Here is a 9,804-nt window from a genome sequence, read left to right on the forward strand (position 1 = left end):
CACTTAAAAATTGGGGAACAGTTAGTAAGTCACTTAAACTCTGAGTCTCAATTTCTACACACGTGAAATGGACAAAATATGTTCCCTACAATGATTAAATAAAATGTATGAAGTGTTAACGAAGTTCCCTGCACATGAATGGTGGAATGATGTCATAAATCACCTGTCATTATTATTATTATTATTATTATTATTTTTTTTAGGTACCAGGGATCGAACTCGGGTACTTACGTTTGTGAGGCAGGCAGGGGAACCACTGAGCTAAATCGCCAGCTAACACCTCTGTCATTGATACTGTTTGACTTTTATTATAAATTTATCACCAAAGTGTTTCATTGCTGTTGGTGTTTACTCTTGTTTATTTTCAGACCGTGCATACACGTATTTGTGTTTGTGTATGTCCAAGTTTTCACATGTGACTTTCCAGATAGACATATTCGTGTGTGGCCAGAACATAAAAGAAAGATGGGTTGACGCTGATGTTCATGATAGGTTAGGCATTGCAGAGTTTTTACTCAACGTTGAGACGCGAGCTTGTTGGTGCTGGGCACTGTCCTTGGTGCTGAATCCGTTGTTTGGGTTTTTCCCCCTCATTGAGTTTATTGGTACATTTTAGGTGTACAGTACAGTTACATTCATTACTGGGATCTTGTACCTTTACATGACAGGTCTTGGTTCTCATTTTTTCCCCTTGTCCCTGACCTCCCTTCATCCCTCCTCCCTCCCCCTTTACAAACACTTCATTTCCATTTTTCCATTTTCTCATATTTTTTCTTTTCCCTTATTACCTTTCCCCCACCCTTCCCACTTTCCCTTCACCTTTAGCCCTTTTCTTCCTATTTCACACTGAATTCATTTTTTAAAGCCCTTAATTACAGAGCTCGTAACCCAGCCTAGAAAATAAATGACTGTACAATAAAAAGTGTTAAAGGTAGAAACATATTGAAGGTTTGATGAGAACAGGTGATTAGGTGGAATCTAACTTGACTCCAGGAAGTGCAAGGGTGTCTCGATAAAGCCAGCTTCGATGTGGTATCTGTATCTCAACTAACAATTGCAATAAAGAGGAAACCAAGGGAGAGTCTAATTTCCATAAGGAGTAAATGCCAGATAGCACGTAATACTGTAGCCAAAAATGTTCTTTAAAACTAGTCCTTGTATTTAAGAGATCACAGGCAGCCTTAAGAAGTGAGGATGAGATCAGTTAATCAGCCTTGAATGAGAGAGAAAACGCTGGTGATGAATTTAGGTGGTTTAGGTTTGCTGCCACTGAAGTGGAATCAGACAGGATTTTAATGTAGGAAATTCATTTGGCAGGTGATCTTAGGAAACACCAGTGTGGGGACAGAAGAGAAGTAAATAAAAGCTGTGCTATTAGGGAATTTTGGCTTGTCCTTCATAGACCAAGAATGCCATTGTTGAGCTACAGTCTTCATTGTGAAAGGGTGAAGCCCAAGGCAGATCTGAGTAGAGCATCAAAAGTGTCTGGTACAGGAGCATGCAAATGTGTAACAGGTGGAGGTGGTGCCACATATTGAATATCTGTGTTGTCTCCACATCCATACGCTGAAGCCTTATCTCCAAGGAGATGGTTTTTTGTTTTTGTACCGAGGATTGAACTCGGGTTCTTTCCCTTGTGAGGCAGGTGGCAGAGCCACTGAGCTAAACCGCCCAGCCTAGATGGTATTTTGAGGTGGGGCCTTGGGGAGGTAAATAGATCATAAGTGAAGAGGCATCATGAATGAGATCAGTGTCTTCACTTCATACAGATTCTTCATCTCTTCCCCTGCATGAGGATCCAGTGAGAAGATGTTCATCTATGAACCAGAATGAAGACACTGAATCTGCTAGTACCTAGACCTTGCATAGCCTCTAGAACTGTGAGCAATACATGCATGCTATTTATAAACCCCCCGGTTTACAGCATTTTGTCTCTTTGATGGTGATGGACCAAGTAAGAAGTGGAAGGATTCACAGGGACAAGCTCACTACTAAAGGGTTGGCAAAGATGGTGCCAAAGACTTAAGGTGGAAGGAGGGACCAGAAATGGCTAATGGGGAGTGGAAACAGGAGTTACCAGGTACATACATTTACACACACGCACACACATTCACACGAGCACACATGCACACTCACCCACACACAATGGCTCAGAAACACTAGGAATGTAGATAAGTGGTGATTCACAATTTTAAAGTAGAATCAATTTACAGTACTGCTTTTAAATTGTGAGATATAAACCACGATAGGAAAGATGGTCAAATGTCTCCCTTCTTTCATCTTAAAGTTGGTTTTTTTTCAACCATGTGAAACAGAAGTCACTTTCTGTGCAGTGTGAAAGAACTTGCGTGGGGCCCTCTACTTAAAATTTTGCCAATTGTTCCCTGCAGGGTGGCCGGTGTGGAGAGAAATGGAGGGTAAATCAAGTCTCCATTTAATTTACCATGCTGTCTCCCTAGTAGCCAGGCTCCCCGAAGGTGGCACCTTTGTTTACTTGCATGAGCCTGGCAGCTGCACGGGGATTCACACAAGGAATCTCTTTCACTGGGGTTGGAGGCAATGTGGATCTTCAAAAGTGGGTCAACCAGGCCCTATGTGGAACGCAGTGATGTGAATATCCCCTTATCTTACGCCACTCCACGCCCACAGTGTTCTTCCCTAGAAAGGTTTTCTGTCTAGTATCAGAGAAAGAAACAAAAAGCTATACATCAATTTGTTTATTGCTCTAAAGCATCTGTTTCTTTGCTATGTTTTGCAAGGAAGCTTGGCATCTCATATTCATAAATGAGTTGCTTTGGGTTTAATCGTGCAGCTAACTTGAGCTATAAAGCAGAATTCGTGGCTGCCTGGAGAGGATTTTGAGGAGAAGCAAATGAGCCCACAGGGCTACTTTGCTTAGAAGACAATCCACATGCTAATGACACTCCCTGCAAGTGATATGCAGCTAGCTCTCAGTCTTGGGGGTGTGAAGGAGCCTGGTACCCCATACAAGCTGGGAAACAAGAGTTGATTTCTGATGGTCAAGACCATCAGGAAGAGGCTGACAGAGCCAATTTATGTCTGATGGTTTATTAAAATTCTCTGATTCTCAGATTTCTGGCAACTAGTGGGTGATACTATGAAGACCCACTACAAAGGCGTTCACTTTCTTCCCAGCAGAAGGGCATCTCTGATAAAAATCTAGGACAAAATGCAATCTATAGGGGCACACTGGGAGACCACTCTAGGGAGTGAAATTTCACAGCAATAGCCTCAAGGCCAAGCATTCTACTTGTTATAAGTTGGATCAAAATATTCCCCTAAGGGCTCAAGTGTTCAGAGGTGAGGTTTGGGGAAGGCTAACCTCATGGACAGACTAATCTGCTAATGAATCCATAGCTGAACGTGCTATTTGGAACTGGGCCCGGTTGGAGGAAGTGGGAAGTGAGGCATAATTTCTCACTGGTGTTCCCTTAGTTGCTTGATTTTTCCGGCCCTTGAGTTTAGCCTCTATGCCACGGAGACAACAAGAACAACACATTACAGAGGGGTCATGAGGATTACATGAGATATACAACGAGGTGGCAGAAAGCTCTTCAATGGTCTCTAACACCGAATACACACCCTGTCGGTATTAGATGCCACACTAAACATCTGTACGGTGACCTTTGGGTCAAGTGGGTCTGACTTCCCTTCCTAACCCTGTGTTTTTTGTTTTCCTTTCATGATTTTCCTTCTCCCTTCTTTGCCTATGGCAGGGAAATGATGGACTGCCTGTTCTGGTTTCTAGGAGCAGGTCTGGAAGCCACCCCTCTGAGCTTCCTCTACTAGACCTAAAAGAGGCTCCAGATCCCTGTAGTGGCTGGCTCAGTCCTCACTTCTCCTAAAGGCAGTTCCCAAAGACACACTTAAGGGGTACCTGTAGAACGCCTCATTTTGGCCTTGAGTTCCCAATCTGTTTCTTCACCTAACTTTGCCAAGAATACAAAAACGAGATTTTAGCTCCTACCTGAACCTATTCTTCTAAATTTTAAAGTTCAGGACCAGGAAATGAGGAAGGGATGTGATTAATTGCTAACTTCAAAAGACCTCAACCAACATCTAATATTTTATCCTCAAGCCAAATGTAATGAAACTCAAAAAACAAAAATTCAGTTAAGTGGTTTATTCCAGCCACTCTGGTGACTTCCAAAGACATTCACTTCATTTTGTGTGTAGTGTTGTGATTCTTTGACCTTCCCATTCATCCTACACAGCACATATCTGATTTTTCTTCCAGGTACTAGCTTTTCAAATATTTCTACCTTAGGCAACTTTTGTATTCTCACAAAATAGCTACTACAAACATCTGTACCTTAGATAACTTTTGTGTCCTGACAAAGGAGCTCCTATTCCTTGTATCCTTATTCATTGTGCTGGTTTTTGTAGTTTTCTTGCCTCTCTGGCCTCTCTCCAATTTGTATGACTCTTGAAAAGGGTGTGACACCCTCGGACTGCATTGCTGGACAGTCGTTCTGGGCAGCAGTTGTCTGACAGCTAGGCTGGCGGGACCCTCCCTGAGCTGCTCTGCTGTTGTGTGACTTTCAGAGGCACAAATGGTCTGTGTGCTCAGGAATTGGTATCTGTTTACAGTTTATAATATTCTGCAAGCACTATAAAGTGATCTGAATTTTCCCCAAATGGAGCATATGGATAGTAGGAATATTACCGCGGACTGGGAATATCAATGCAGCTAAGTTCACCTCCCTTGCTGATCCCTAAGACTCTCCTTGGAAATCTCACATATGCTACTTTTTAAAATGTGAAGTTGGAAATAAAGATTTTCATGTGAAATTTCTCAGTTATAAAATGTTGGCAAATGTTTTTAAAACAACATCAACAGCTACTAAAAAAAAAAAAATCCATGATAAGGACCAAATAAAATCTCTCTCATTTACTACGGTCCACTGGCTGCCAGTTGCAGCCAGTGTGCCTAGACAACTTGCATTTTCACTTTTGTTTTATTGGTGTTTATGAGGGCCCTATTGAATACCAGAGATTCAGGGAGAAGAGGGGCAAGCGAAGGTCCCACAGTCCTTGGCCTTGAAGATCTTGCAGTTACATTAAGCTAAGAAACACTGGCATAAGGTTACTAGATACTGTGAAGTGCTTTCTCCAGCTTTTCAAGGCCACTGAAAAACTTCACATCCCATTTTTGTTGAGAAAAGAGGGTTCTGTGTCATGGAAATCATCATAGACCCTCCGTAGATCTCTTTGTACCTACTCCTGTCAGCTTCCTGCAAGTTCTACTTTCTCCCCACTGGCTTCCTTTGATCCTTACCCCTCCAGTATGGTGGGATATGCATTCTGGTAACTTCTTTAAAGAATAGAAGCGGGGAGGTGGAAAAACAAGAGAGAACAGACAGTGCAAGAGGTTAAGATCTAAGAGCAGCTCTTGGAGCTTGGCGTGTCCACATGGGTTCTATGTTATCCTCTCCCAAAGGTGCCAATATCTGCACCACCTAGCAGTAGACTGTCTACAGTTATCTTCTGCATCACACAAGGAAAGCAACCAGCCTTTCCTTGGGCCAACACTAAAGAACGGTCAAGAGCATTACATGTGTCATTGTCTACTCTCCCCATAGCTTATGGAACATGTGCTATTACTACTTTTATTTTTTTCAGCAGAGGAAAACATCATTAAGAACGAAGTTCTTTCCCAAAGTCACAGAATGAACAGATAGCAGAGCTAGGGTTTGTGCTGAGTTCTGCCATTTGCTGGCAAGTAACAGAAACTGACCTCAAACTAACTCAAACAACATGAGGATTTACTGTCGCACATGCTTCGGCAGCCCAGTGTCCCCCTACACTCGGGCCCACTAGGATCCAGGGGATCCTGCAGTGGTCTTGGGGCTGTCTCCATGCTTTGGTTCTTCTGTTCTCTAGCTTGCAGAACAATTTTCCATGCTTTTGGCAAAGGTGTTCATTGGCACTTGTAGGGATCTAAGGGAGGAGGGAGAGGGGAAGGAGAGGTGAAGGGGAAGGAATAAGGATTAAGATGCTATATGTACACGTATCAACTCCCCACAGTGAAGGCATTCATCATGTGTCACAAATATGTACTAATAAAAAGAAAAAGAAAAACAGAATCCCTACAGTTTGTGATCCTAGAGAAAAAGAGACATTTCTACAGGAGTCTATATTCCAAATTGTAAAGAATCCCAGACGAGTCCGTGCCATCAGTGAGCAAATTACAATGGCTGAGGGGCACGGAGTTCCCTGATTGGCCAGCCCAGGCCGTGGGCCCACCCCTAGTGGGAGGAGTCCCGCCAGACTACACCAGGGCCATGTGGCACAAAAGAGGCTCCTCAGTGGAAAATCAAGGTCTAGTAACAGCCAGAGAGGACAACGGATGCTGGGCGGGCAAAATTAACAGCTGTCATCTATCCTTCGTGACATGAAAGGTTTGTTTTTTCCCAAAAAATTTTTTTGGGAAGAAGACAAACTAATGCTGAGAAGACACGGAGCACATGTGAGCCTTTTGTCATGTCACTTGATTACTCTCTAACACCTTGATTCGCAGAATCCTTAAAAATAGTTCCGGAGGCTGCTTTGTGGATCCATGGAGCCCTCCTGTTTTTTCTCTGATGGCAATCTCGGTCTTCTTCCTCGTCTGGAGTTCACAGCCATGGAAAATCCCCACACTTTGAAGGCAGAAGGTAGACTTGACTGCCTTATCCTCTCTGGGAGTCCAGGGAAAGATTTCAGACACAAACATATTTGGAGGAAGAATTTGGCAGTGGAGTTGCTACCTCCAGATTAATTTACACTCCGGCAGCCCTCAGAGAGGCTGACAGAGTGATGGATGGCAGTGCCTGCTGGGTGTGCAGTCACAGAAATGCTGCCACAAACTCAGCTCATTAGCTCTGGGTTCCTCTCCTTCCCTTGCCACACCTTGGACAGGAATCTCCTGTAAAGTGGGGCCAGCTCACAGAGGCCTCGTGCGTCCAATGTCAGATCCCTGGGGTTGATTCCCAACTGGGTGTCCAACCCAGCAGGGGGCGCTCAACTCCTCACCCGCATCCACCATCTGCTGTCACCAAGGGCCTGGTGCTGGCCACCCAGGACACCTCGCAAGAGGATAGTTCACAGCAGAGCTCAATTACCTTCCCCTGAGGAGCACAGTAACAGCTCCAAAGACAGGAGTGCTCGGGACATCAGCAGCTCTGCCTGCAGGACACTAGGTATGCGAAAGCTCTGGAGATAATGTATAAGACACTGAGACTTGTAGTGAATTCCTAGGAATTCAAAAAATAATAACTGTAATTGTTTGCACTGGTCATTTGCTCAGAAAACAGAGCTTGAGCTTGGGGCTGTCTAGGCAGAGGTGCTGATTTGGCAATGACATAGTGCTGATGTTGAATTTGTAGCCAGAACCCAGGAAGCCCAGCCTCTCAAGGCTACCACATCTTTTCCATCTTTGCTCTCCTGGTGTTGTGATTAAGGGCATGGGCTCCGGAGTTAGACTGATAAACTCAGGCTTGATTATTATCCTTCCATTTACCCTTGTCTGCGTCAGTGCAAGTGATTTCTATGTCTCAATTTCCTGTTAAAAACAGCAATAATAGTAATACAGACCCCACAGGATTTGGCACTGAGTATGTGCCTGGTATAAATAGTAAATGCTCTGTCAATATTGTTAGGATTGTTCCATTAGGACCTGCTTCTGCAACTCTTGAATATGAGTTGGTATTGACTCTCAGCTTCCATATACCATCTGCCTCAGGTAAGAGTCATGTCCACTGCTTTGACCCCGCTCTGGTGCATCCAGATGGGTGACATAGCTCACACCGCTTTTCCACAGAGTACAAGAAATAGGTAGACTCCAGATTACCCAGATTCTGGCAAAGTCTTGAGGTTTAAAACCTGGTGAGTCTCTTCTGAGGATCTTGGGGACTCAGAGCAGTCACCCCCTTTTCGGTCCTAGTGGCCTACGGACATAACATCTAGAAATCTGTGAACCAGGACATTTATCATTGGTTCAGCTGGGTCAACTTCCTGGGGCCTGGAGGCACACTGGGTCCCACTACTTATCTTAACTGTGACAGGTTCCAGCCCCAGCAGATGCCTCTGCCAGTTCTCAGCGGTGATGCTCACAGAGAATAATGCCTTTTCCCAGACAGCATATGGCCCTGGCAGAGTTTGGAACTTTAGAGACACAGACTCACAGCCATATGGGTCCATTGCCTAAGCTCCTCTGGTCAAGCCAAGCCAGCAAGAAAAGGACAGGCCAGGGGTCTCAAACAGGGATCCTGTGCACCAGGCTTGAGGAGAGGTAAGTACAGAACTCTCTGGAACAAATTCTCCACAGCTGACTGGCAGATGGGAAGTGGAGAAGGAAAAATCACCTGGCTTTCCCAATTATTAGAAGTTGAGCTGTTCTCTAGCTTAGCTTATGGTCATGATGGAGCCCATCATTTGCAAATAGGGCTATAATAACTCACACCTCCTTGTATTAACCCCCTTCGGTAATGCTACTCACACCAACTCAAAACTTGCCCATCTGGCTTGTTTGGGCCAATAAGACAGTAATGAATGTGACACATGCAGACACTTGCAAAGGTGTGTATGAGGAAGCTTGGCCTTCTGCCACACTCGAGGCACTGCAGCAGCCATTGAGCAGGCCCAGGTATACTGCCAAAACACGGGTGACCACCTGGGGTGGGGTCCCCACCTGGGGTGGGGTCCCCATGATCTTCTGCATTCTGGACTTTACATCACCTACAGCCACCTAACCCATTATCTGGCAGCAGATGCATGAATGAACCCAGCCAAGTTCAGATAAATTTGGTCCAGACCGGAAGAACTATCCCAGTGAGCTCAGGCCAAATTTAACCTGTAGAGTTGCTGAGCTCAATAAATAGCAATTGCTTTAAACTACTAAGTTTTAGGGTGATTTGTTAACAACAACAACAGCAAACTGAAATACAAGGCCTTTTAAAGACCACTAGAGTAGATGAGGAGATGAGGCTAGATCCATAAAGACCAGGACATGGCCCTACAACATCCCAGAATGCTCATTAATAAAATTTATACAACACACAGAGTGGCTGGGTATTCAAAACCATCCGGCCCAAGAGTAAAATACTATCTCTGATGCTCCCCTTTCCAATCTAGGTTTTGTTGCCTAACACTTTCAGATAGATGTAAGGAGAGGTTCAGAGGAAATGGTCCAAGAAACTTGCCATTAACGCGAGATAAGATGCAACGAACATTTAAAATGTTTGCTATGTTCCAGGCTTTGAACCTGATGTTTTAGAAATTCTTGGTTTTGTTTGCCTCTGGCATTCCCATTTAATAACCTATGAAATAGATTCGCTTCTGCACTTGCTGAAGCCAAGGCTCGGTGTTGAGCTATTTTCCTTAGGAGCGGTACCGCCCGGCTTTGCATCTCCCCTCGTGAGCACAACATGTGACGGTTTTCTTGATACCACAGTATCTGCATTCCAGCAAATTCCTTTTTTTTTTCTTTCATGAGTTATATGCCAGATACTTTTCTGAATGCTGTTCATGAGTACTTTAAACCTCACTGCTAACCCAACAGGATAGAAACTATTGTTACCACTGTGCAGATGAGGAAAATGAGGCATGGAAAGGTTAAGAAACCTATTCATGGCCACACGTCTGGGAGTGGTTGAAGCAGCGTTTGGCACTGGGCCTTCTGGCTGGAAAATGCACACTTCCAGGCAGAGCTTCACTAGTGGCTGAAGTCTTTATATGCAGAGCTCCTTCCCCTTTGGAACATAAAGGCCTTAGGCAGGGAAGCAGACTGTCCGATAAATCCAT

The 9,804-nt window shown here is 44.3% G+C and overlaps 1 long non-coding RNA gene across 1 annotated transcript in view; it reads left to right on the forward strand.

Moving 5' to 3' along the window:
* Positions 1 to 4,880, forward strand: part of LOC104861846 — a 69,994-nt gene extending 65,114 nt beyond the window's left edge. The window contains exon 5 of the long non-coding RNA XR_004515186.1: positions 1,770 to 4,880. This is a non-coding gene — a long non-coding RNA (uncharacterized LOC104861846). The remainder of the gene's footprint in view (positions 1 to 1,769) is intronic.
* Positions 4,881 to 9,804: the final 4,924 nt, after the last annotated feature.

This window comes from Fukomys damarensis, unplaced genomic scaffold (assembly GCF_012274545.1).
Source record: "Fukomys damarensis isolate Sample0158 unplaced genomic scaffold, DMR_v1.0_HiC HiC_scaffold_34, whole genome shotgun sequence".
Taxonomy (NCBI): Eukaryota; Metazoa; Chordata; class Mammalia; order Rodentia; family Bathyergidae; genus Fukomys; species Fukomys damarensis.